The sequence below is a fragment of the Lagopus muta genome, chromosome 1 (assembly GCF_023343835.1).
Source record: "Lagopus muta isolate bLagMut1 chromosome 1, bLagMut1 primary, whole genome shotgun sequence".
In the NCBI taxonomy this organism is placed as follows: Eukaryota; Metazoa; Chordata; class Aves; order Galliformes; family Phasianidae; genus Lagopus; species Lagopus muta.
The window spans coordinates 94,891,223-94,915,091 of NC_064433.1; the positions used below are offsets into that span (position 1 = coordinate 94,891,223).

Genomic DNA, 23,869 nt, shown 5'->3' on the forward strand with positions numbered 1-23,869 from the left:
GAGGACACTGGGTCCATCCCTCCCTAACCTCATTTAAGGGATGGCAGGTGCAAGGGAAGCATCTCTACTCCAAGGTTGATTTCTTTGGTGTATTTGGTGAGCCCTGATCCTTGGAAAGGGGTAAGTGATTCGTTCTTTATTATTGGATTGTGGCCTCTACCTTTCTAAGGTGACCTAAAACTGGCTTGAAGCATCTGTATCTGCCATTGCCCATTCTCATAGTCCCTTAAGTAGGTTCTCAATTTTATAAAGTCAGTCTTAACCACCTTTGTTGTGGTTAACAGAAAGTTTTCTGCTAAGGCTATCTTTGTGCATGTATATGTTTTCAGACCTCATAGTATATGCTGCAAGTTTTTTGAAAGGGGAAGTGGGGCTATTTGCTGTGATGGGGAGCTGTCTCTTATGATGGAGAAAAAAATCTTATTTCTTTGAGGTTTCCAGATTACTTAGAGCATTACTAGACTTCTTGGAGAAAGAAACTGCACCTTTTCAAAAGTTTCATAAGCATTTAATGAAATTTTAAAATTCTAGAACTCTTGGTCTTATTTACTTTGTTTAGAGAAATACTTTTCCCTTCATGCAGTATTTCCTTTGTGGGCTCTTTCATTTCTGCTTTATCTGAAAACAAGTTGTGGTAATAATGTGAGTCTGACATATGACTGCTCTTATTAAAAAGAACTATATAAATCTTGGCATGAAAATAACTCCAGTTGAATGCATTAAAAATATTCTTTTGGAAAGGTAAAAACAAAAGTTAATTATGACTCATTAGATGAGACAAATTATGTTTTTCATGCCTGTGAGTGCAATATGTACCCTGTAAATATAAGGAACTCGTGGATGTTCATGGTAAATTAAAGCTTAAAATGAATTAAGAGAAAATGTTAGAACTTACAGGCATTGAAATGATAGTCTTAGCTTAGGTAGTATTCTGCATTTTTATAAAGCTATTCTGAACCCTGGAGTTGGTCCAAGTTTAATTGAACTTTTTCTGAAATCTGTCTTCGAAAGACACTCATTTCTTGGAGTATTAGGAGAGTATTAAAATTGATGCAACACTAATTGCTCATGCCATTTGACTCCAAGGTGATTCTCAGTGTTGTTTAGAAACTTGTGGAACTCCCTCTAAGTTTACCTGTCTTTTTCTGACTATGCCTCACAAAACACAGTTTAAAAGTATGAAGTGAGCATAGTTTATAAGATGGCATAAATTTAATTGGTTTAATTCAGTCTTTGTTCAGGAAAAGTATGATGTTTATGAAAGAAAATAGAGTGCCTTTCAGGTAAATAGTTATGTCTGTAAACAGTGCAGAAACTAAATGGCAAATGCGATGATGTTATACTGTTTTCTCTACAGTAGTTTTGTATTATTCCACTTCTCAGTAGTCTGCTTAAGTGTTTCGTAGTGAAGGAAATGGCTTTGGTATATTTTCTACTCTGTTTACTATTGAGAAGGAATTGAGCATGTAAAGCTAGCTGTCTTACTGTACTGGTTATGGCTGGGATGGTGTTTGCCTTCTTCATAGCAGCCATATAGTACTGTATTTTGGATTTGAAGCTAAAATGGTATTTATAACATATCAATGCTTTGGCTGCTACAGAGCAGTGCTTGCACAATGTCAAGCTTTTGTTTTCTTCCCTGCCTTTATCCACCCCAGCAAGTGGGAGGATGGCCAGGAGAGCTGACACAAAGCTGCCCAAAGGCAAGCCAGGAAGTGGCTGGATGTCTTCCTGATGTCAAGTCATGAATAAATTGCCTTTTCCATTTTGCTTGTGCATACAGCTTTTGCTTTGCCTGTTAAGCTGGCTGGCAACGTGAAATTAGGTGAAGTCACTTGAAATTCATTGAAGGAAAATGGAAGGAGTGAAACTCAACCTTATCTGCCTTTCAAAAAGCATTCAGTGTGTCCTGTGTGAACTTGACTTATAGTGCAAGATAACTGGGGTGCTTTAGTTATCCTGCTGTTAAGGTAACATCTTTGTGAATGATCAGACAAAGCTGATGTATCCAGACTATTTCATGGTAAAAATTATTGGACCAGTTCTTTGTGTAAGTTTCGACTTGCTGGCATGTATTCCTGTAGACGAGGTTTGTTTAAAAAAGAAGTATAGGAAAACTTTTCTGCTTTAAAAAAAAAAAAAGAAAAAGTTGATGTTTTCAATGTAAATTATACTTTGTAAAAGTATATTCTCTGTTAAACACAAATTTTATATCAAATGACTATACTTTGTAGGGATATGGAAAATTAACTAAAGTGAGAGCCCGTTCTGTAGAGTGCCTGAAATTCTAATCACTATTTTTGTAGAGAGTTCCTTTTAGGTATTGGCTGTTGCTTTCACTGTGGTATTTTCTTATTTGGTTGAATACTACTGCAATGAACAAAACAAACACTTTCTTTAAGTGTTTCTGTATTACACATCCTATCTAAATGATAGTTAATTTTTCAGGCAATTGCGTGGTTGTTGGTTTTGTTTTTTAAGAGTTGGAGGCTAGCTGTTATTTTACGTAACTAAAGCTTGAAAATGGGCTCCTTGCTATAGGTGTCTCAGTCATCTTGCTGCTTGCAAGGGGGGTGAAAATGTGGTATCCAGTATGCATGTGTTTGTTTTTCTTTTTCTAGTTGTCCTGTGTAACTAAGTGCTGTGAAACAGAACTAACTTCATTCTGATTTCAAATAACCCAGAGAAACATGTCCTTGTTCCTCAGACTTATTGGACTAATGTAATGCAGTGTATAATGCATGGATTAACACAGTAACTGTGTGTCCTTCATAGCAATGACCTCAAGGAATCATTTAGTAATATAATTAAGTATTTTTAAGCAAATTGAGCCCGAGCTGCTCAGATAGGGATACCTGGTTGGGAGCGATAATGGAGAAATTGTATTCATTTAGCACATTATTAGGTTTTTCCTTCTTTTTTTTTTTTTTTTTTTTTTTTTTTTCTTTTTTCCTCTCACTCTTCCTGTGGATGGAATTGGCACAGGATATCAGTGGTTAGTGCATCCCTAGGAATGTTATCACACATGTTATGGAATATAAAGCTGTATTAACGTACAACTAAAAATTAAGAAAGGAAAGCTATTCTCATGTCAAATTAAGCAGTTCGTTGTTGGACTGAAGTACTGGTAGAGTGGAGGAAAATCCTAATCTTCCATCACTACACAAACAGGGTTACTTTTTTTTTTTGAAATCTTTGTTATTGTATGAAACATGACAGGAGCAAATATCCCTCAGTTATACATCTGGTACTGTTACAGAAACTCTCTTCAGGAAATTCTTGCCTTGCAATGTGTTCTTTCTACGCAGGCTGATTGTAATAGCCCAATTTAAACTTGAGTGGTAATATACAGCATGTTATGTGAAACACTGTACAAGGATATTTAAACATGAAAGATAGTTGCCGATGTTTTGTTGGAGGTAACTCATAGGTATTCATTCCTATGAATAATTAAATATACTGGCCTTTTGTATTAACAGCCTTGATGGGTGTCAAGCCAAGACGTACTTTGATGCTAGATACAGCTTTCAACCTGTCTTGTTTGCATTTGATTTTTTTTTTTTTTTTTTTTTTTTTTTCTCCCCAAACTAGAGCTTGTGGTCCTTCCTGTTTATTTTGGCTGATGTGGGCAGGTGCCTAGTGGCTTGTGACCCTTACAGAATCCTGACACTGTTCCCTGAAGAACTTTTCCAGGCTTAGTCCTGGAAGCTTTTAGCTGAGTGCTAAGCAGCACTTGTGTCCTGTTCCTAATCCCCACTGCCTAGCAAGGCTATGTTGGTAGAAGTACTTGCAAGGCTTTTGACTCATTGAAAGTTCTGCTAAAGCCCAATCTCTCTGGTGCTCAGAGTCAGAGAGGATTACAGCAGAGATAAATGCACTGGCCCCTATTTCACCCTATCTGTAAAGGTCATGAGGGGTCCAGCTCCTAACTCTGAACTTCCCTGGGTCCTATGAATTCTGTCTTACTAGTTTGGTGATTTTTTTTTTTTCCCCCCCCCTTTCAGGTCTGCCTGAGCTGAGAAGCTTCATAGCAGTGTTTCTGCTGTTGTGCTCACAGCGATTGTTAGAACAGCACAGACGTAAGCTTCAATAAGAGATGTACAAATGAACCATTTCTTCAACTTCTTAAACATTCTCTGTGTCATTTGCTGATTAATGCTTGTATGTTGCTGGTAGGGAATTCTCCCTGTGAACAAAAATTCTAGGTGTAAGCAAGTTCTTGCATATATTTAGGGGACTCGGACTCTTTTTTTTGTCCTGTACACCTCGGCTCTGAAAAAGCAGATGTGGCAGATGACTCGCTCAGGACGAGAGAATATCACACCACAGGTCACTATGTGCAGCTTTTTGTAGTAGGATACTGGGGAAGCAAATCAAGCACGAAGGTGTGAAGACACATCATCTTCTAAGGCTAGTTTCATGCCTAGTGGATTGAGATAATCATATAAACCCTCTTACCATCCAAGGAAGTTCTCTTGTATCCATATCAGTACACAGATGCTACATTTGCAATTCCCTGAGCACATGCAGTGGCAGGAACTCAGACAACAGAAGGGCCAATGTGAATAAGGGTACACAACCTAAAGCACGTTGCGCAGATGGTTCTTACTAAGATCCATCAGGTGCTCATCCTTTCATGGTGATCTGTGCTGGCAGGAAATGCAAGGAGGCAGTAGTAGGTATTTAAGTGATAATCCTGCACAAAGGAAAGGCCAGACTTGCTTGGGGATGGACATGATAGATGCATTTGTGCAGAGAAGGAACTGCAGCGAGGAAGTAAGTATTCAAATATATCAGATATCTCCAGTGAACCCGTTCTTGCTCTTATATATTCTGTTGATATGTCTCTTTGTTACAGAAACGTGGAAGTTGCACTCTATTGTTTAAACACTCATTCAGCAGTATTTTGTATCTATCTTTGTATCTTTTCTACATCTGTAGGTCACATCATTAGCACCAGCAGCACACTGCTGCATAGTATTTCCACAAGTGATACTGCTTAATCAAGTGATGTGTAATAATACTGTGTCACACCCTTCTAAATGTACATCCTGAAAGGCCTGAACCTCTTAGAAATGATAACAAAAATGTGATAGCATATTTATCTTTCTAAACTGTACTACAAAAGATTTGGTGTGTGTTTGTAAGGCTGAGTCTATAACTATGATTTGGATCAGAGAGGTAATAATTCCACAGTGAATAACTTGAGGAACCCCAGTTACTGTGTGCTAACTCAGTTCAAAGAGCTGTTTTGGGGCAAACAGTGTTTGTTCCTTAGAAATTGAACTAAACAGCTGTTTATTCTCCAAAAGCACTCCAAATGTCCATCGGATGTGGGATTTGTTGAGACCCTAATATGTCCATGCATGGTCTCTGCCTCCTGCAACGACTTCCCACAGACATCTCTACGTGTCCCTGCCAAAAGGCTTCAAATTACACATGGAGTACCATAAGCAGTAGCAATGCAAAGAGCTCGATGTCAGCCACTTCGTTCTTCTGTTCCTAAAATATTTGCTCCACAGATGTAAACTTGGGCCAATACCATTGTTTCTATTAAGCTACCAGATTTACTATTGTCGATCCATATTCCTTGGCTTAAGTGGTGTTCTTTATGTAGCACTGCAAAACAAAGACACAGAAACAATTCAGAAAATGCTTACAAAGAACTGATGATGTGAATCTACAGTTATTTCTACATTTATCTTAATGCAGCCATTTTGGCATAACAGCAGCCTTTAGTCATTGCTCTTCAGCCCACTAAGGCAAAAAATGTTCTTGTCTAATATAACAAGCCACAGTGAACAGCAATATCTTTAATTTGCTAAACCTTATTTTGTACTTTTTCATCTGAAATGAAGATTTATAAATTGAAGCAGTGTATGTAACATTTCAGTACACAAAATTATTACCACTAAGACATTTGGATGGCAGTTGTCATTTGGTCTTGTTTTGTTTCTTTTTTCTAACTGACACTAATTTGTCTTCATGCACCAGAAGATTTTTAAGTTAAGAACTTACATAGCTTTTTCTAAATTTTAGAAGCGCATTCTGGAGGTCAACTAATTCCTCCATCCTCCATTTCTACATTTGTAAACTCAAAATCTGATACTTAATCTCAGTCCTGTTTGAGATTGGTTTGTAGCACAAGGAAACAACAAATGTTCACAGAAGGCATAGCACAAGGGAAGTAGAAGTGGTATGTCCCATTTTATAGTCAAAGATCTGTCACTTGGAGTTCATATTTCATGACACACTTTGTGGTGCTTTGCCGATAAAAAGATTCACTGCTTCCAGATCTTGCAATGCTGTTCTCTTACTAAGTTCTTCCTTACTTAAATGCACTGAGGAAGAGCATACCTGTGGGTTAAGTGGGCCAAATACTGCCCTTGGTGCTCTTCAAGTGTTTTATATTGTGTATGTTCTCCTATACTTTTATCATTGCTCTAAAAATGCAGTAATCGGGGAGAGTATTAAGGAGACATCAATTTCTGCGTTTGGAGTATGTAAATGATTATGCTGTGGTACTTACCATGTCAACACTTCTTGCAGCTTCCCAGCCACTTCTCAGTGGAGTTTTGGGCTCAACTTTTCTTTTCTGTCATGCACAACCTCTCTTGGAGCCCATACTGCCATAGATATGAGCAGAAAAGTGAGACTTCTTGGTAATCCCTGTGCTCAGTCCATGGTAGCATACATCACCTAGGCACCAGGGGGCTAAGGGATGGGAGTCATCCTACAAAGTGTGTGGGATAACTGCTGTAGATTCATGGTAGGAATAGATATTCTGCTTCAAACTTGCTGGAGCTGCTGCCTGACACCTGAGAAGATTAAATGTGGATATGCTTTATTGTGCTGTGATGTCCTGCCAGATTGTAAGTGCTTGAGAGGAAGATAGTGTCATCAGCACAGAGCTCAGGTGTAAAAGCCACATACAGGATGAGTCTTATGTCTGTGGGATTCAGCTGAGCCCTACAGCAGACTTTCCCTATATAAGGCTGCATGGGCAATGCTATCCCTCTCTCCCAGGTGCAGATGTGTCATTGCAGAAGAGTGGGAGAGTGTAGCATCATGCTGTAGCTTTCTGTCAGTTTCTAAAGAAGTTTTCTGCCTGCTTTGCACAGCCTTTAGTTGGAGCAGCTTGAACTAGTGCAAAGTTTATTTTACTGACGTGTAGGATCTTCATTAACATCAGGGATGTTGTGATGCATATCACTAAACATAAAACTGAGCTTTCTATTCAAATATGCATAAGTTGTATATGCAGGGTTATGCAGATAGTGTTTTCTCTAGCACTGTGTATGAGACCTCGATTGACTTATGCAGCATTAACTCTTTTTTTTTTTCCTGTGTAAATAGACCAAATATAGCTACTGTAGGTATCTATGCACTGTAATGAAAGCAAATATACCTATGTGGCCAATATTAGTCAACATAAGCAAAAACTAAATTTCATTTAAATATCTGGGTAATCTAGGTGAAAATTTACAACTTTGTTAATCCAAAGCTCACGTACATGGTTGGAGCACTGTACCATGTAGTAAGTACAACATTATAGAAGAGTTTGGGGAGGAAGTTTTATTCTTTTTCCTGCAAAATGTCGCATAGAAATCGATACTTTGACAGTTGAAGTAGTTCTATTAATTTGAATTTTTTAGAGGTATGTTGGCTGAATAATAGCTGTCCAGTAATTCACACTTACTGTTACTGTAAGGAGTCTGAGACACAAACCTCTCCAGCACAGTAATAGGTTCTGACCTTGCTAAGTACAGGCTGCAACTTAACAGTTAGGAAATACTGATTTTTAAATATATTTGTTGCTTATACAGTAATCCCTGTTTATGTAGTCAGTTGATACCACTGAAAGAATATTATTTATAAATACATTTTAACTTCCATTAAAGCTTAAAAAACTTATCTTAGAAAAACTTTAAGAGGGTTAAGCAAATGTATTAAAGCTGTCATTCTCATTCTAGTCCTCCAGGAAAAGTCATCCTTCAGCTTTCATAAAAATCCTGCAATAACTAAAATGGATTTGTTCTAAGTAGAGCTCAGTGCCTCCTCTCTGGGTGAATAATTGAATTTATTGCCTCATTCAGCACACCAATAAAGTACAAATGTTTAAAGATAATATTAGCAGTTTTTATCACTTGTTATTGAAGTAAATCACAATGTTTTGTAGTACTAGAAACACTTCCTTCGACCTAAAATAACAAGATTAATTTGGAAACAGATGAAGAACACGAGAACTGATGGATGAGTTCTGCCAAGGGTCAGATCTGAAATGTGTTTGGAAAAAAAGGGGTTTTCAGCTAGAGATGTTGGTGTTAATGTGAAACAGGCCCCAGTTTGAGATGAGGATCATATGAAATACTCAAATGTAGATTTGCTCAGAAAAATGTCACGAATCTGTGCCCTAGAGATCTATAGACTCACAGGGCAGGTGATAGCTGTGGGGTACAATATCTTATCCAGGACCTACTGCTGATCGTGTGTCCTGATAATGCTTTTAACTTCATGTCCTTGACTGAGTCCAAGGTGTCTCTTGTTCTGTGGGTGTGGGCACCTGTCTGAGAAGTGGACAGATGAGGCACTGAATGATAGGGTTCTTTGCCCTTTGTCAGCCTCAGTCATCTACTTGGTTTCCAGGTGCAAAAATTTGATTCATGTGGGTCTCTAATTCATATCCATGGTCTAGCGCATGGGATACTAAAGCACCCATTTTGTCCTGCCACCTCCAGTACTGCACTTGTAGGCCCTGTACCTGTGGTGCCTTTGCATCTGCTGTTTCATCCTAAGGGCTGCCCCGGGTCCTACCTTTCAGGAAGACACAGCCTTATTCCAAGGAAATTTTAATTGGCCTCTCATCAAGGAATTAGTTCAGAAAAGGAAAAGGGGGAGATTGTAGCACAGAACAGTGTTTCAATGAATAACAAAACTGAAGTCTACCTGTGGTACAAGCCACTATAAAATGATTCAGGTACTACATACCACCAGTAGGTGGTTCCGTGTCCCGTGGCTTCATCTTGGAAAATCTAGAAAGCGATTACAGCATTTTGCTTAATTTGTAGTAAATTAGGGATGCTAGTGAGATAAAAGCCTTAAACTTGAATATATGCTATATGTTTCTCGTTATTTTCCTTTTTAACCAGGACTGGAGAGTTCACTTTCATACAGAATTGGGGTATGGATACTCAAAGAATCTCTTCTTAACTTGTGTTAAACCATGCTGGACCTCCTATATCTTGTCTTTTGAAAAAACATAGAATTACTCCATAGGAAACACCCCCAAGCCTCATTTAAAATCAATGAAAGCAGCCAGAGTGCTGTCAGTGATTGTCAAATCCAGCCCATGCCATTTACTTCCTGGCTCCATTTACTTAATTTTTTTCCCCTTAAATACTGCCAAGTGCAAACTCTTTATGTTCTCCTGATTTATATATAATTTTAAATTAAATTTAGAAGCACTGCAGTGCTTATGATGAGTTAAACATATTTCAAATCTTAATAAGTCTGTTTTCATATTAGGCTGCTAGAACTACAGTCATAGCAAGGAATGGGGTGTGGAGGAATAAAATTAATAGGGTCCTCTTGAAGTAGAAAAATTTATTCGTTTTTGATAAAAGATCTTATGATAATTTACTCTTGACTTTGCTACTTGATTTATCTCCTCTTCCTGCATTAATTTCATTTTAATTTTTTTCCCCTTCCTTTCTGAGGTTCTGTAGCAACTCAGATAGTTGGCTTGATGGACTACAAAACTTAACATTTCTGAACTGAAAGAAAGAGCTTAAATATTTGAGCTGGAAAGCGATAATTTCATATAACAAACTAAAAATTTAGCTTTCTAGTGCCTTGATCTAGGATGTTGGAAATTGATTTACTTCATCTGCTCTATGCCCCTACTAGGCCAGTATAGTTTCAAAATGTAGAAGTTTTTTTTATTTGCTGGGTCTTTAGACTGGATTAAGTGTTTGTACTTTTCATTATTTTTCTGGAGATACAATTCATAGGCTGACACATACTGTTGACTTTAAGGCTTCTTGCTACGTCAGCTTCTAGGGTATTTTTCAGAATTGCTTAGTTCTTTCCTCAAGCATTAACAATACATCTTCCTAAATCCTTGCTAAAAGACTGTGTGTGAAGTTGTCACTGTTATTTCAAGCTATCAATGCATTCTCTGTATACATTCTTATTTTCAGCATGTTAGTGTACTCTCAAAATAAGCTGTACTGGTCAGAATTAATAATTCAAGAGTAGACATTTGTTGTTTAATATTAGGTATTTTATATAATGTTAGTTATTTAATACACAGTCAAGGTAGTACTTCTATTATTTTAATGACTTTATGAAATAGAGTAACTGACAACTCATCATTTCCCTGGTGCTAAGACCTTGAGTGCCTTGGCTTATAGTTTGGTATGTCAGTGCTTCAGTGCAACCTAGACATTCTGATGAAACTATGGACTGCTCATTTAGGACTGTGACTGATATACAAAAGTAGGATAATTTCTGAGTCAGCTGAACATGTAGGTGACATGTCAGAAATTGAACTTCTCTGAATGGTAAAATCTTCTATCATAACGTTTGTCAAGGTTAAAAGCAAACAAAAAAGAGTCAAGGGTGTGACTCCATACACTGCATGTCCTATTCTTTCTTCCATCATTTTCATCCATCCACTATTCAGTTCTTATTCATTTCTGTGCATGTGCTTTTCTCTATTTTTTCACTTAAAGCTGAGCCAAATTTTCTTTGCTGTGCACAAAGAAAAGCCCAGACAGCACTAATAGGTGTTAGGGTGTCCAACGAGGCACAAAAACAGGAAACATTTTGTACCAGATGGTTGCAAGAGGCAATCTTAACTGAGATGCAGAGAGTGTGTTCATGGATGATGGATCACATTTTATCCTAAGATGCATAAAAGCAGCATTCTTCCTTTTACTAATCTGTTGTTTGTGTCTGTGTTGGCAGCAAAATAGCACAAGTCACTTGAGATTCAATAAGGACACTGTTTCTTCTTTACTAAGAAAGATCTCTTGATGCTTGAGAATACTGAATATCTACTCTCTAGCAACATAAATATGATAAATTCTATTTATCTTGTGCAAGTGTTGACTATTAAAGTCAAATGGTTTTGCTATAACTCCAGTTTCTTCTTTTACCACAGAATGGCTTGGGTTGGAAGGGGCTTTTAAAGCCATTTAGTTCCAACCCCCTTCCATGGGCAAGGCTGCCCTTCAGCAGCTCAGGCTGCCCAGGTCCCCATCCAACCTAGCCTTGAACGCCTCCAGGGATGAGGCACCCACAGCTTCTCTGGGCAGCCTGTGCCCATGCTCGGCACTCTGAGTGTAGAATTTCTTCCTAATGTCTAATCTAAATCTCTCCTGTTTTTAGTTTAAAACCATTTCCTCTTGTCCTTACACTATCTGCCTGTGTAAAAAGTTGCTCCCCTTTCAAATTATATGCTCCCATCAAGTATTAGAAGGCTGCAATGAGGTGTTTCCAGAGCCATCTCTTTTCCAAGCTGAGCAACCCCAACGTGTTCAACCTTTATTCATAGGAGATGTGCCACAGCCCTCTCACCCTAGTGGTCCTCCTCTGGAGCCCTGCTCCAACAGCTTTGTAAGTTTCTCATGCTGGGGGCCCCAGACCTGGACACAGTACTCCAGATGAAGCCTCACAGGGACAGAAACAGATGGGGACAATTCCCCCACGCTCTCCCCCCCATCCCTGTTGGCCACCCTTCTTTTGATGCAACCCAGGATATGACTTGCTTGGGCTGCAAGAGTGCACTGCTGGTTAATGGCTACCTTTTTGTCTACCAAGACCTCCAGTCCCTCACAGGGAGAGGAGAAACTGCCCTAGCTCAGATCTTGCACTTGACCTTGTTAAGCCTTATTATCTTCCTATGGGTCCTCTTTTGAAACTTATCCAGGTACCTTTGATGGGCATCCCTACCTTCTGTCATCAGCTGTACCACTCAGCTTGATGTTGTCTACAAAAACATTAAGAGTGCTCTTGATCCCACTTGATCTTTATCTTGATTTGTCATCAACAAATATTTAAATGGTACCAGTTCCAAGATCACAACCCAAAGGACACCACTCCTCACTTGTCTCCACCTGGACATTCAGCTATTGACCACAACCCTCTGGCAGCAGTCATCTAGTTAGTTCCTTATTCACCGTATGGTCCACTCTTAAAATACATATCTCTCAAACTTAGAGAAAAGGATGCCATATGGAACCACATCAAAGACCTTAATTTTTTGTGGGTCTATGTCAAAGGTTTTTTTGTGCATTTTAATTCTTTTTCTCTGTTGTATTTTAATTAATGTTATAAAACTTTTTTTAGGGAATCTGTTCTGTTTTACCATGTAATAATGTATTCCCTCTTCTTGGATCTTAAAACTTATGTGGCTGTAAAATGTGGTAAACTAGCACTGAGAGAATTGCATCTGTATTCAGGATATTGTAATGATATGTAATCATTAAAGGATCCTTATTTTCAGCATACTGAAAGTTCTTGGGCAACAGCACTTTTCAAGTCTTAGATATAGCATATCCATCTCTAACATTTTCTTGGTTTCATAGCATGGTTGGTGCATTTGATTTTGAACTAATTAATATAATTCTCAATTTATAAAGTTTTTTCTATGTTTTCATACCTTAGCTTGTTGGTGTCTATAGAGAAATACCTTAAAGCTTTACTGTTCAAAAACAAAGGAGTTTTTAATTAATAATGATCTCTAAATTTGTCATCTCCATTGTTATATAAGGCAATCTGAGGAAGTATAATTGTCTTCTTCCTAGATCACTGTATCTTAGAAATGTTTGTTGGTTATCCCATTAACACATATCTACTATCTTCTCTATGCCTTTCTTTTCAGTTGATTCTTGTCCAAATAGCACATTTTCAGTCATTTTTGTCGTTGTTAATTGCTTCCTGAGCAATCATTGTTGATGTTCCAATTTTCTGAAACATTTATTTGACTGGAGTTATAGCTGCGTTGAATATCATATGTCCTAGATACTGGGCTTTTCTGATAAACCCTGCAGTTAAAGTAATGAATATAAATGTGAAAGAGAAATAAGTAGCCCATTATATATCACAGCTTTTTCAGTCTCAGCTCTAGCATTTCATGTCATTTGGCCATTTCTGCTGCTCAGGGGAAAAGACAATCTTTTCAGCGTACTCCTGAAGTCAGTGACCTGAGGTTGTTCCAGAGAAGGAGGGGTGATGAGCCCAGAACTGGAGCTGCCCAAGTGACAAACACTGTTCACAGTTTTCCCCAAATTCAGGAGGAGTTGCAGCTGTAGTTGGAAGATATTTTAGATGCCATAAAATGGCTTTGGCGGGGTAACTTTCCATGTACACCTCCAAGGAGTGATTGTATCTCCTGGAAGCCTGGTGTCATTTTCACAGCCTAAAAATTTCCCTCAGTGTATGTCTCTTTGCATTATCTTCATCATTCAATTCAATTTATTTTGTTGCAGATTTATTGTGTTGAAATCTTCTTACCCTTAAAATGAAGTACCAGATGGTACTGTATCTTCAGTATATAACTTCTATCTTGCCTGAACTTTTGCTAAAACATTCATTTTGAATTTTTGCTACCAATTTCATGTCCTGGTATATTCACATTTGAACATGAGTGATTGAACTTATCTGTAACAGTATAGTGAAGGGGAGTGCCAGATAAAGTTTGAATTGCCCTCATTTTGAGTTTTCTGCCTCTGTGGGGTTTGCTAAGTAGTAGGTTTTTAACAAACCATTAAGAATAAATGGAGATGCACATTAGCTTCCTTTGCTCAGGGGTTCATTTGTGTCTGGCAAATCTCTAGATGTTGCCTGCACGTTGTCCACAGGAAAGAAAAAACATAAATCTGATATATGTTTGACTGGAATTTTTGCAGACCTTTAAAACCTCTTTAATGTTATGCTATCTATTACATCCATTCACTTACTAAAATCTACTTTAATTGATGGAAGGGAAGGTAAACTTCTTGGGAGTAGATTTTTGTATTCTTACTTTACTTACTGTAAATCTCCATGCATTAGTAATGAAGAAAAGTAGATCTATTGCCCACTAAGCTGATAGGGAACAAACCAACACTTTGTGAACCCTCAAACAATATTGGTAGATAAATAAACAGTCCGGTGGTAACTTGAAGGGAAGAAAGAATATATGAAGATGTATGTGTTTTTGAGCAGCTTAACTTTCCTTTTTCTTCTCCAGTGGCTGTGTCTACTGGGTGAATCTGTCTGCTTAGGAGCTAGATTTCTCCATCCTCACAACAAAGAGCAACTGAATAATCAGAAGGCCATCTTCATCTGTCACTGTTTCATTTTTGAAGAAGTCATTGTATACCTATGCTTTAAAAAAAAAAAAAAAAAAAAAAAAAAAAGTGTAACACATTTCAAAATATTTTCAAATCTTCTCACAATTGTAGGCAATTCAATTCTTGAAGGATTCCCAGTTGTGCAGTGTCTTAGCAGCGGCCCTGCTTGAGCTTAATGTCAAAAGTCTAGTAGAAGAAAAACAATGTAACAAGAAAGAACAAAACAAAAGACTTACATATTAGATAAGATGGGTGGGTTGAAAGAGAGTGAATTGGCTAGATTTAGATCCCTAATCTTTTGAAAAGCAAATTGAATTTTAGAAATATTTCTCTCTGCATTTTTCATGAGCACAACTAATCAGAGTCTTTTTTAATTGCAGTGGAAAGTTATGGTAAACTATTCAATAGGTGTACTAATTTAAAAAAGAAAAAGAAATTTGTCTGCATGGAACACTGTATAATTTTACGAAAGAAATAAGTATGGCTTGTAAGTAGCCAGTTTCAATTTTGCCCACTGAAAACTGTAGACTAAAAGTGTAGTCTTCCCAAAACTAGTTCAGCTTTACCATTCTCTTTTAGAAAGCTAAGACAAAAAAAAGTCTACTTAAAGGATAGAGAGTATTTGTACTGTGAACATTTGCAGCAGTTTTGATAAAACTTCAGAATCATCTCACTCTTTTATTTAATCTTCCTATACATTCTACTACTAATTTTGTAGTTTCATGCAGCTTTAATTCTAGTGAGAGTTAGTTAAAAAGTTGTATCCTAAAGGGGTTTTGTTTTTCTTGCTTTGATTTTTTTTTTTTCTTTTTTTTTCTTTTTTTTTTTTTCTTAACTTCCTGGGGGATGGCAGTGGCTAGGTTTCCTTTTTACTTAATTTTTAATTACCACTGGGGAAATTGGCGTCTGAAAAGTCAGAATAGTTTCTGTTTCATATGTGATCATCTGTTCCTGCTGTTTATGCTTCACCTGGATACCTAATCCTTTTAGCAATGCATAAGATTTTGAAGCAACAGACAAGAGATTAAAGTTCCAGGTGAGGGATAAGCAGCTGATCAAATGAATGAAGAAGAAAAAGGGATTGTTTCAATGCAAATATCCCCCACTAATTAGTGCCAGGGTGAAGAACTATGAAGAAATTCTGCAGAAGCTGGCAGCCCATTGCTTGGACAGGTACACTCTTGGCTGGGTAAGGAAATGGCTGGAGGGCTGGGCCCAGAAAGTGGTGGTGAATGGAGCTAAATCCAGCTGGTGACTGGTCACAAGTGGTGTTTCCCAGGGGTCGGTGCTGGGACCTGTCCTCTTCATTATCTTTATTGATGACCTGGATGAGGGCATTGAATGCACCTTCAGTAAATCTGCTGATGACACCAAGTTGGCTAGAAGTGTTGATCTGCCTGGGGGTAGTGAGGCCATACAGAGGGATCTGGACAGGCTGAGAGCTGGGCTGATGTCAGTGGAGTGAAGTTTAGCAAGGCCAAATGCCAGCTCCTGCACTTTGGCCACAACAACCCCAAGCAATGCTGCAGGCTTGGGACAAAGTGGCTGGAAGATTGTGTAGAGGAAATGGACCTGGGGGTTGTAAGAGATTATTCTTTTACATCATTGTCTCAAAGCTTGCTGAGAACACAGATGAATAAGTCCAAGCAAGTCCTGGACAAGGGTTGAGAAATCCTTTACTGGAGAAATTTGATGGACGAGTCCTGAGCAAAGGTTGCAAACCCTTTGTCTGAGGGACACAGATGGACAAAGCCATGGCAACGAGAGAGAGATAAGACACATTAATGGCTGTGGAGCAGTCTTTTGTGTGGACTTATCTCAAGGAAGATGGTCGTCTCAGGGGCTACTCACATGACTCTTGCTCAAGCACCCAAGGATGTCACATAGGCAGAAAAAGAAGGAGGATAAAATGGGGACCTAAAATCATGAGGTTAAGGTTTTTCTAGCAACAGATTTCTTCCTCATGAAGAAGAATGGAGGTTTTCTGACAACAGATTCCTCATGAAGAAGAAGAGGTTTCTGACATGAGAAGACTCACAACTTGCCTCTCTCCCTCCTGGACTTGCTCTGCGCTCTACCATGATGCTGAAGAAGAACAAAGGTGTCTGCTATCAGATTTCTCACTACGGAATTCCTGCATGCTGTCAGACTCTCCTGGGCCAGCTACCTGAGTCCTGCTGCTTCCTCCCAGATTGGCTTTGCGAATTCTTCCTGCTACCTGCTTGCTTGCCCAAGGCCAGCCACACTGCTGCTCTTCCCCCCTGCTGCTTCTGCCTCAGACCTTCAAACATCGTGCAACAGGATGCTGCTGGATCCTGGTGGTGACTCTCCCCGCTTTATGCGATTCTTGCTTTTTCTTATCTTTTATATTGCCCTCCTTCCCTTCCCTGATTAGGATTTATAATAGGCTGGTTGGATCAACATTTGAACCGTTGTTTCTTGATCTCATGCCGGGTATACAGATGTTAAAAGAACCTCCTCTCCCTCCTATAAATTGGAGTGAGACAGGGGTACTGATTGATACTTGGCTGAAAATGAGCCAGCAGTGTACTGCCCAGGTGGCCGAGAAGGCCAATGGCATCCCGGCTTGCATCAGACAAAAGTGGTGCCAGCAGGAACTGGGAAGTAATTGTCCCGCTGTACTCAGCTCTGATGAGGCTGCTGTGTCCAGTTTTGAGCCCCTCACTGCAAGAAAGACCCTGGAGCAGGTTCAAAGAAGGGCAACGAAGCTGGTGAGGGATCTGGAGCACAGGCCTTATGAGAAGTGGCTGAAGGAGCTGGGATTGTTCAGTCTGGAGAAGAGGAGGCTCAGGGGAGACCTTATTGCTCTCCATAACTACATCAAGGGAGGTTGTAGTGAGCTGGGGGTTAGCGTCTTCTCTCGTGTAACTGATGATAGGACTAGAGGGAATGGCTTCAAGCTGTGCCAGGGGAGATTCAGGCTGGACGTTAGGAAATACTACTTTTCTGAAAGAGTGGTCAGGCACTGGAATGGGCTGCGCAGGGAGGTGGTGGAGTCGCTGACCCTGGAGGTGTTCAAGGAATGTTTGGACATTGTGCTGAGAGACATGGTTTAGTGAGAGCTATTGGTGGACGGTTGAACTGGATGATCTTGTGGGTCTTTTCCAACCTTGGTGATTCTCTGATTCTATGAAATGTTGGTAGGAGTCTCTGTCTCCGAATTTATTTTTTTCAGTGGCAATGCCTTAAAGTTTTCAGAAATAGTTAACACCATTGTTAATATACAATTCTGTGAGAGATGTGCATAGCTGTACAGTTCATACCACGCTCCTATTCCATGCTTTGTTGATGTTTTTCCTCTCACTTGTTATATTTATACATATTCTAATCTTCACTTGTACAGGAATTTCACAGGGTCATGAGCTAAGCATCAGGAGGACATACATCTGCCAAGTCAGTGTCTTCCATTGTTTTGCTTGCAGTGCAAGAAATCATCAGTTTGTTTTAGTTAGTATTGCAAATGTTCCTAGTGGTATTTAGTACATGTTAAGTGAGGTTACAACATGATTTAAAAAAAAAAAAAAAAAAGCTCCTTACTACTGTGTCATCCTTCTCCGACACAAAATTTTAGGACTCCCCAAGAGCAGCCAGTACTTCGGTATGATTAATGTTCTACTGTTACTGTATTCTGTGCTCTGATTGTTCACAAAATGGCCTTCATGTCTGGTTTTAAAAAACAAAAAACAAACAAAACCACTAAGAACAGTGATAAGCTAAATAGTCATAGGATTACTCCTTTTTTCCCAATCCTATCCATCTGAGTAACACACCAGAACAGAGGCAGTTTTCTACTGACATTTCCATGGAGATATAGGTGCTACTGTAATTTAAACATATGCATTTTTTCACACAGATTTAGTCACTCGTCTTCCCATTCTCTCCACAAAAAGTTATGACCATGGTTGGAAACTGCTGGATTTTACTCATTCTGATGTACAGATATATTGTCATAACACAGGGCAGTGCCTGGCCCTCTGCAAAGCAGTCACCTAACACTTTGTTCCTAACTGGAAGTTTCTGTTTTTTCTGTTCTCCAAATAATAATAATAATGGAAATGGAGAAGGACTTATTTACACATCAGTGCAAATTCTGAATGGCAGATAATGAGACTGATCTGTCTCCTACTGCTTACCTGGTGCAGCTGGGAAGAAAACCCAGTTATCCTCTTCTGACTACATGCCCTGAACCACGCTGCTGTCTTGGTACCAGAAGAACATATCTCTGTGTTTTTCATTTTTCTTCTAAATAAATAAATAAAAGCAATGCAAGAAATCATTGTTCCAAGTCAGTAGTAGGCAAGGTAAGTACCTTGCAAAAGGGATGATTTATTTTGTGAGCTGTGCTGCAAACTCCGTAAACCTCGTAAATTGCTTTGCAATGTGTACGTACAAGAATTGATTAAAGGAAGGTAATTAAAATCTCTTTCACAAAACTGGCAAGAAAACTTCTTTACCTGTGGAATCATTTCTTTGGAAAATGAATTACTTATTCCCAAAAGCACTTGAAATTAAGACAAAGGTTTGCTGAATATTTTCATAGCCTGTTTTAAGAAGGGCACACTGTTGATTTACTTGTGACGGGCATGCTATTTTACAGTCCTGTTCAAGCTAACAATAAAATTTGTCATGTTCTGCAGAAAACAGAGAAAAGATATTTGCCTTTATGGAGGATTTAAAGTTTTGCCACATAGCTAAGCACAGTTTGTGAAAGTGTAAAAATGGGAACTCCATATATTAAGTACACAATGCTATATCAGAGGAAATAACAATTTGTGATGTAATTAGGTGGCTTGTATGAGCTAATATATTCATCCCTGGAAAAATATATGAATGCTAATACTTGAGTCAGTATTTCAATCTGAGAGTTGCTCTATTCATAGGCAAATTCATTAACAACTGTATCTGTATATATGTGTAATTAATTGACTGTTGCATAATACTGGCCTTTGTACAGCTTTTGAAGTCAGACAGTATTTATAGCAAATAAGTTCTGCTGGGGACTTTTAAGTTGTAATTAATATTTCTTATGTCTCATCATTTAAAGGGCTTGTCCCATCAATACTTTGCCTCAGGTTATTTTGTGGAAGTCTTGCAATAATTAAAAGGAAAATGGTGGAAAGTATATTCCACATCACAGAGACATTAATGAGGAGCAGTTAGTCCTTGTATGATTAACAGGAAAGAACTGAAGTGTTTCTTTAAAAATAAATGTTATGCTTCTGTTGAAATATGTGCTTGACTTTAAAACACAGAGCCTTAAATGAAATTTACATTCGCCACATTTGATTACAAAAGATGGAAGGATACAGCAATGATATGTAGACTTTAGATAGCAGTTGGAGATAAGCAGCAGCTCTCAAGATGTTTCGCAGGTGGGAAGGCAAAGGCATGAAGCAAAGAAGTGACTTTTCCTAGTTCGCAGCTGATGGCAGTGCTTCAAATAAATGATCAAAACCCAAGAACTTTTACTGAACAAATAAGCAATTGTGCTTTGATCGCTGATGCTGACTTCTGGTATCTTTCTCTCTCTCCCATGTTAAGCATATGTGAGCCCAACTGTTTCTTACTGCTTCAGCTGGCATAATGGCATGGCTGGTCATGACCTCTGCTAGTTAAAAAAAAATGTTCAAGATTTGAGAAGAGCACCTTTACTGAGATAACTGCAGCATACCTGGTGCTGCTGTGCTTTTTCAACCAGTTTGACTCAGGCTTCAGAGTTGTGCATTAGCAAGGAAAGCTTTTTCCAACCCGTAGAGAAATGCTTAGGTTGGACTGTGCAGACAGCTGCCCCAATGCCCCTGATTCCTCTGAAAAGGAGATGCTGCAACATGTCCTTGTGTTCATCTCCACCTCTGCCTGGAGATGGACAATCCTTTCTTAATTATATTTATGTGAAAGAAGTCTCTGATGCCTGATTAATCTAAGGTGTCTTTGTATATTTGATGTTGGGAGAAAATGATCAAATTTCAAGAGCTCAAGAAGACTTAATTATTCTTATTTGGTAATGTCTTCCTATGAAATAGTAGTTCGCTGGCAGTATTGAACAGTTCATCGATAATTTCATGAATCACTTTTTGTCCTTCCGTGCATTACGTTCTGAGAGCACTGATAATCCTAAATTTGGGCTTTGTTTACAAGCTCCTAGGGGCTGTTTCATTTGTGGTACTACAATAAGCTATTCCTCCCACAGGCAGATGAGAGCCAATGGCAGAGTTCTGTGTGAGAATTTTCGAGAGGATGTCCACCTTGCAGTGGTCTTTCAGAAGTTGAAGCATCTACTGGTGAAAGGTGGGTACCAGCACGGCTATTTTTCCCCCCACAGAGTTTTGAACCTTTAATGCTCTTAAATGGTTTCAGATATTTAATACTTCTAACGTTGGGTAAGAGCCAGTAATGCTACAGGCATGCAGTCATAGAAACAGATGTATGATTCATTCACCATTTTCTTTTTATTTTGCCTACTTAAAGAGCATGATGTATCCTATGAGCCCCTGACAGACAGAAGATTCTAAAAATATTACCAGTACGTGCTTCCATTCATGCTGTCCCCTGGATTGTTACTAGAGGAAGAGTAGTGTGAGATGGCTGAGGAATTAACCACCCTTAGCTGCAGAGTGTGAATAACCTCAGTACAAATCACCATCTGATGCCATTTACTCTGCGCTGCAAACTGCGGACAGGTTGGTTCACGGACAGCTTGGTGATCGTCTGTTACATCTTTGATGTAATGGCAGGGAAAAAAATCAGCATTCAGAACTGTCCAAAACTGTACACATAAACTCCCTACTGTTTTCTGTGTTGAATTATTCTGCATTACTTTTATCTCCTTACTGCCCTTTTTCTTACAGAATCACTGTGCTTCTTTGAGGAACAGAGTCTGAGGTTACAACCGCTGCTGGAATGGTGGACCACAGGCAGAATATACTGTGAGCTTTCTGTCCAGCAGCATTTAGTATCTGGAGGAAGCAGGCACTGCTGTTATTTGCTGTTGCTGGCTGTCATGCTGCACGTAAGTCTGGCACCTCAGAGCAATTGCTTTGGGTTAGAGATGGAATTCAGCATACAAAGGAAAAATGGTACTCCTATATAAATAACTGAGAGTCTCACAATGGCCCTTTGAACCAGCTCATTTGTTCTAGTCACTGCCTGTGAGTAGCATGAGTTTATCTAGTACATGCAGCCATTGAAAGTAAAGTAAAAAAAAAAAAAGAAAAAAAAAACCAACAAAAAAAGAAAACCTGTTACATTCAAGGTTGTGCAGATCTATTCTGTGGGCTAGTTGCCTGTGTCCAAATTATATAAGAACATTTGTTTATCCATGTAGTTTTCTGTTCATCTTTGTGCTTGCTCCAGTAGCCAGAAATCGCACCCCTCTCTTCGTAAGGGTAACCATGTGATTGCACAGCTCTTCCGTACTTCTACAGCATGATTTATTTTTATTTTGCTTCTTTAAGTGGCCTATTGCACACTGAGAAGCTTAAGCTTCCATTATCTTTGAACAGCAGCAATTATTTATATAAATGAAATCATTGTATTTGCGTTATTGGCAGTGTAGAGGATAGGAAATCAAATGGCTTAGTTTGCTGGAGTATTCTGGCATTCACTTCCAGCATCATGGGGCCTGCATCAATCATTAGCTTTTAGAAGCTAGTACTATCAGTATTTATTCTGGATCTTAAATATCTCAGTTTTCCTCAAGAAATACAAGATAAAGACAACAGGAGGATTTGAATGTTCTGATGTATTTTTTTTGTTTGTTTTAAAGAAGAAGCAAGCTGACAGCTGAATTGTGTAGTTCATAACTTGTAGTTAATTAGTAGAATTCCCTCAGCTGTTTGCATCAGCTGATGGTGAAAGAGTCACAATGTACTGTTAAAGGGCAAGTAGAATAATTTGTTCCTATAGAAGAGACAAAAATTATATGTTTATTGTGCATCCAATTTTTCCTTTTAGATGAATAGGAGAGGTCACCAAAATAGTTGTTACTCTCCCCCTATGTATATATAAATATTTTTACATTAGACATGAAGCCTTTCTCCACTAAATAAACAACATATGGAGACTTAAAAATGTACTTCTGTTCTATGTTACCAAAACTATTGAGCTTGAGACTTTTCTTCTGTGCACTTTACCTTTTATCTGATAAACTATTAATGAAATAAAGCACCCTTAACAAACCATGGATGTCATATAACTTATTTTGCAGGAAAAACATAATTCTAATTTTGTATTGCATTTCTGCATTATCTTTTCCTGAAGGTATGTGTGAATCTATAACCTCTTCCTTGTGAATCCTCTCTGCTACAAGTATATTCAGACATCCAGTCCTGCCTTGTTATACTTGCAAGAGATAAGAGTCACTAAATCGGTATTTTACATAGTCTCAGAGATGAGGAAGAAAGGAGGAAAAAAAAAAAGGAAAAAAAAAAAAGAAATTATGAACAACATCTTTCTTTAGATTTTTTTCCATTTTATATTTTTAGAAGGCTTTCTTTATTTTAAGTTTTATTTTATTTTTCCTGATGCAGAATAAACATATTCAAGTCTATGTTCCATTAACCATTTTCACCTCAATTGTCCACAGCTTCCTCAGCCAGATCTCTTTCTCTTTAATGTATTCCATGGTTGGCTTCAGATCAGAAGTGACATTTCTGAGAGTAAATAAAATTTAGTCAGTCAACTTTCGGATTTCTCCATACGTTTTAAATCCGGAGAGCTGTCAAGATGTCACTTAATGGATGACTTGGTACCCAATTTTTAGATCTTAAGAAAAAGCAAATGAGATTTGAATTTCATAGCTTTAAAGTTTTGAACACATTTGATTTTCACTTGTTTTTTTTGTTACTTAATGCAAACTTGCTGCTATTTTTTCATATTGTGAAATGAATCTTTAAGTGGGCTAGAAGAATATTTTTCATACCTGATTTTTAATCTAAACCTTTCTCTTCAACTGTGATCAATCATATTCTAAATAAACCTAAATTGCAGTGCTGACTATAATAAAAGTCTAGTTGATGAAGTTATAGATCTTTAAACAATCAGCTGACTCTTAGTCTGACTTCAGGGAAAGAAGCACTGATGCTGCCTGTGCCTCACTTTGTTAATATGCATTTAAAAAAAAAAAAAAAAAGTTTGCATTTGAGTTCACGTTTGGAAAGCACTTCTTGTTGTTTCATACCAACAGCCTCTGAGCAACCTGTTTCAGCACCTCACCATCCTAGTAGAGATACTACTGATGTGTAGTCCTCCTCTCCTTTAGCTTAAAGACATTTCTGCTTGTTCTATGACTATCTACCCCTGTTAAAAAGTTGATTTTCCTCCTGTTTATAATCTCCCTTTAAATAGTGGAAGGCCACCATGAGGTTTCCCCGCCACTGGGCTTAACAAGCCCAGTTCTTCAGCATGTCTTCATAGGAGAGGTGTTTTAGCTCTCTCATCCTCTCTGTGACACTCCTCTGTCCTCTCTCCAAAAGCTCAACATTCTTCCTGTGTTGAGTGCCCAAGACTGG

At 38.4% G+C, this 23,869-nt stretch overlaps 1 long non-coding RNA gene across 3 annotated transcripts; it reads left to right on the forward strand.

Moving 5' to 3' along the window:
• Positions 1 to 22: 22 nt before the first annotated feature.
• On the forward strand, positions 23 to 22,518 carry LOC125688211 (uncharacterized). 3 transcript variants are annotated; one of them, XR_007374649.1, is made up of 5 exons: positions 23 to 120; positions 15,453 to 15,512; positions 20,551 to 20,648; positions 20,829 to 21,040; positions 21,209 to 22,518. It is a non-coding gene; the product is annotated as an uncharacterized LOC125688211 (long non-coding RNA). The 3 variants fall into 3 exon arrangements; XR_007374650.1 differs by lacking the exon at positions 20,829 to 21,040; XR_007374651.1 differs by lacking the exon at positions 15,453 to 15,512 and having other exon boundaries at positions 75 to 120.
• The last annotated feature ends 1,351 nt before the right edge of the window (positions 22,519 to 23,869 follow it).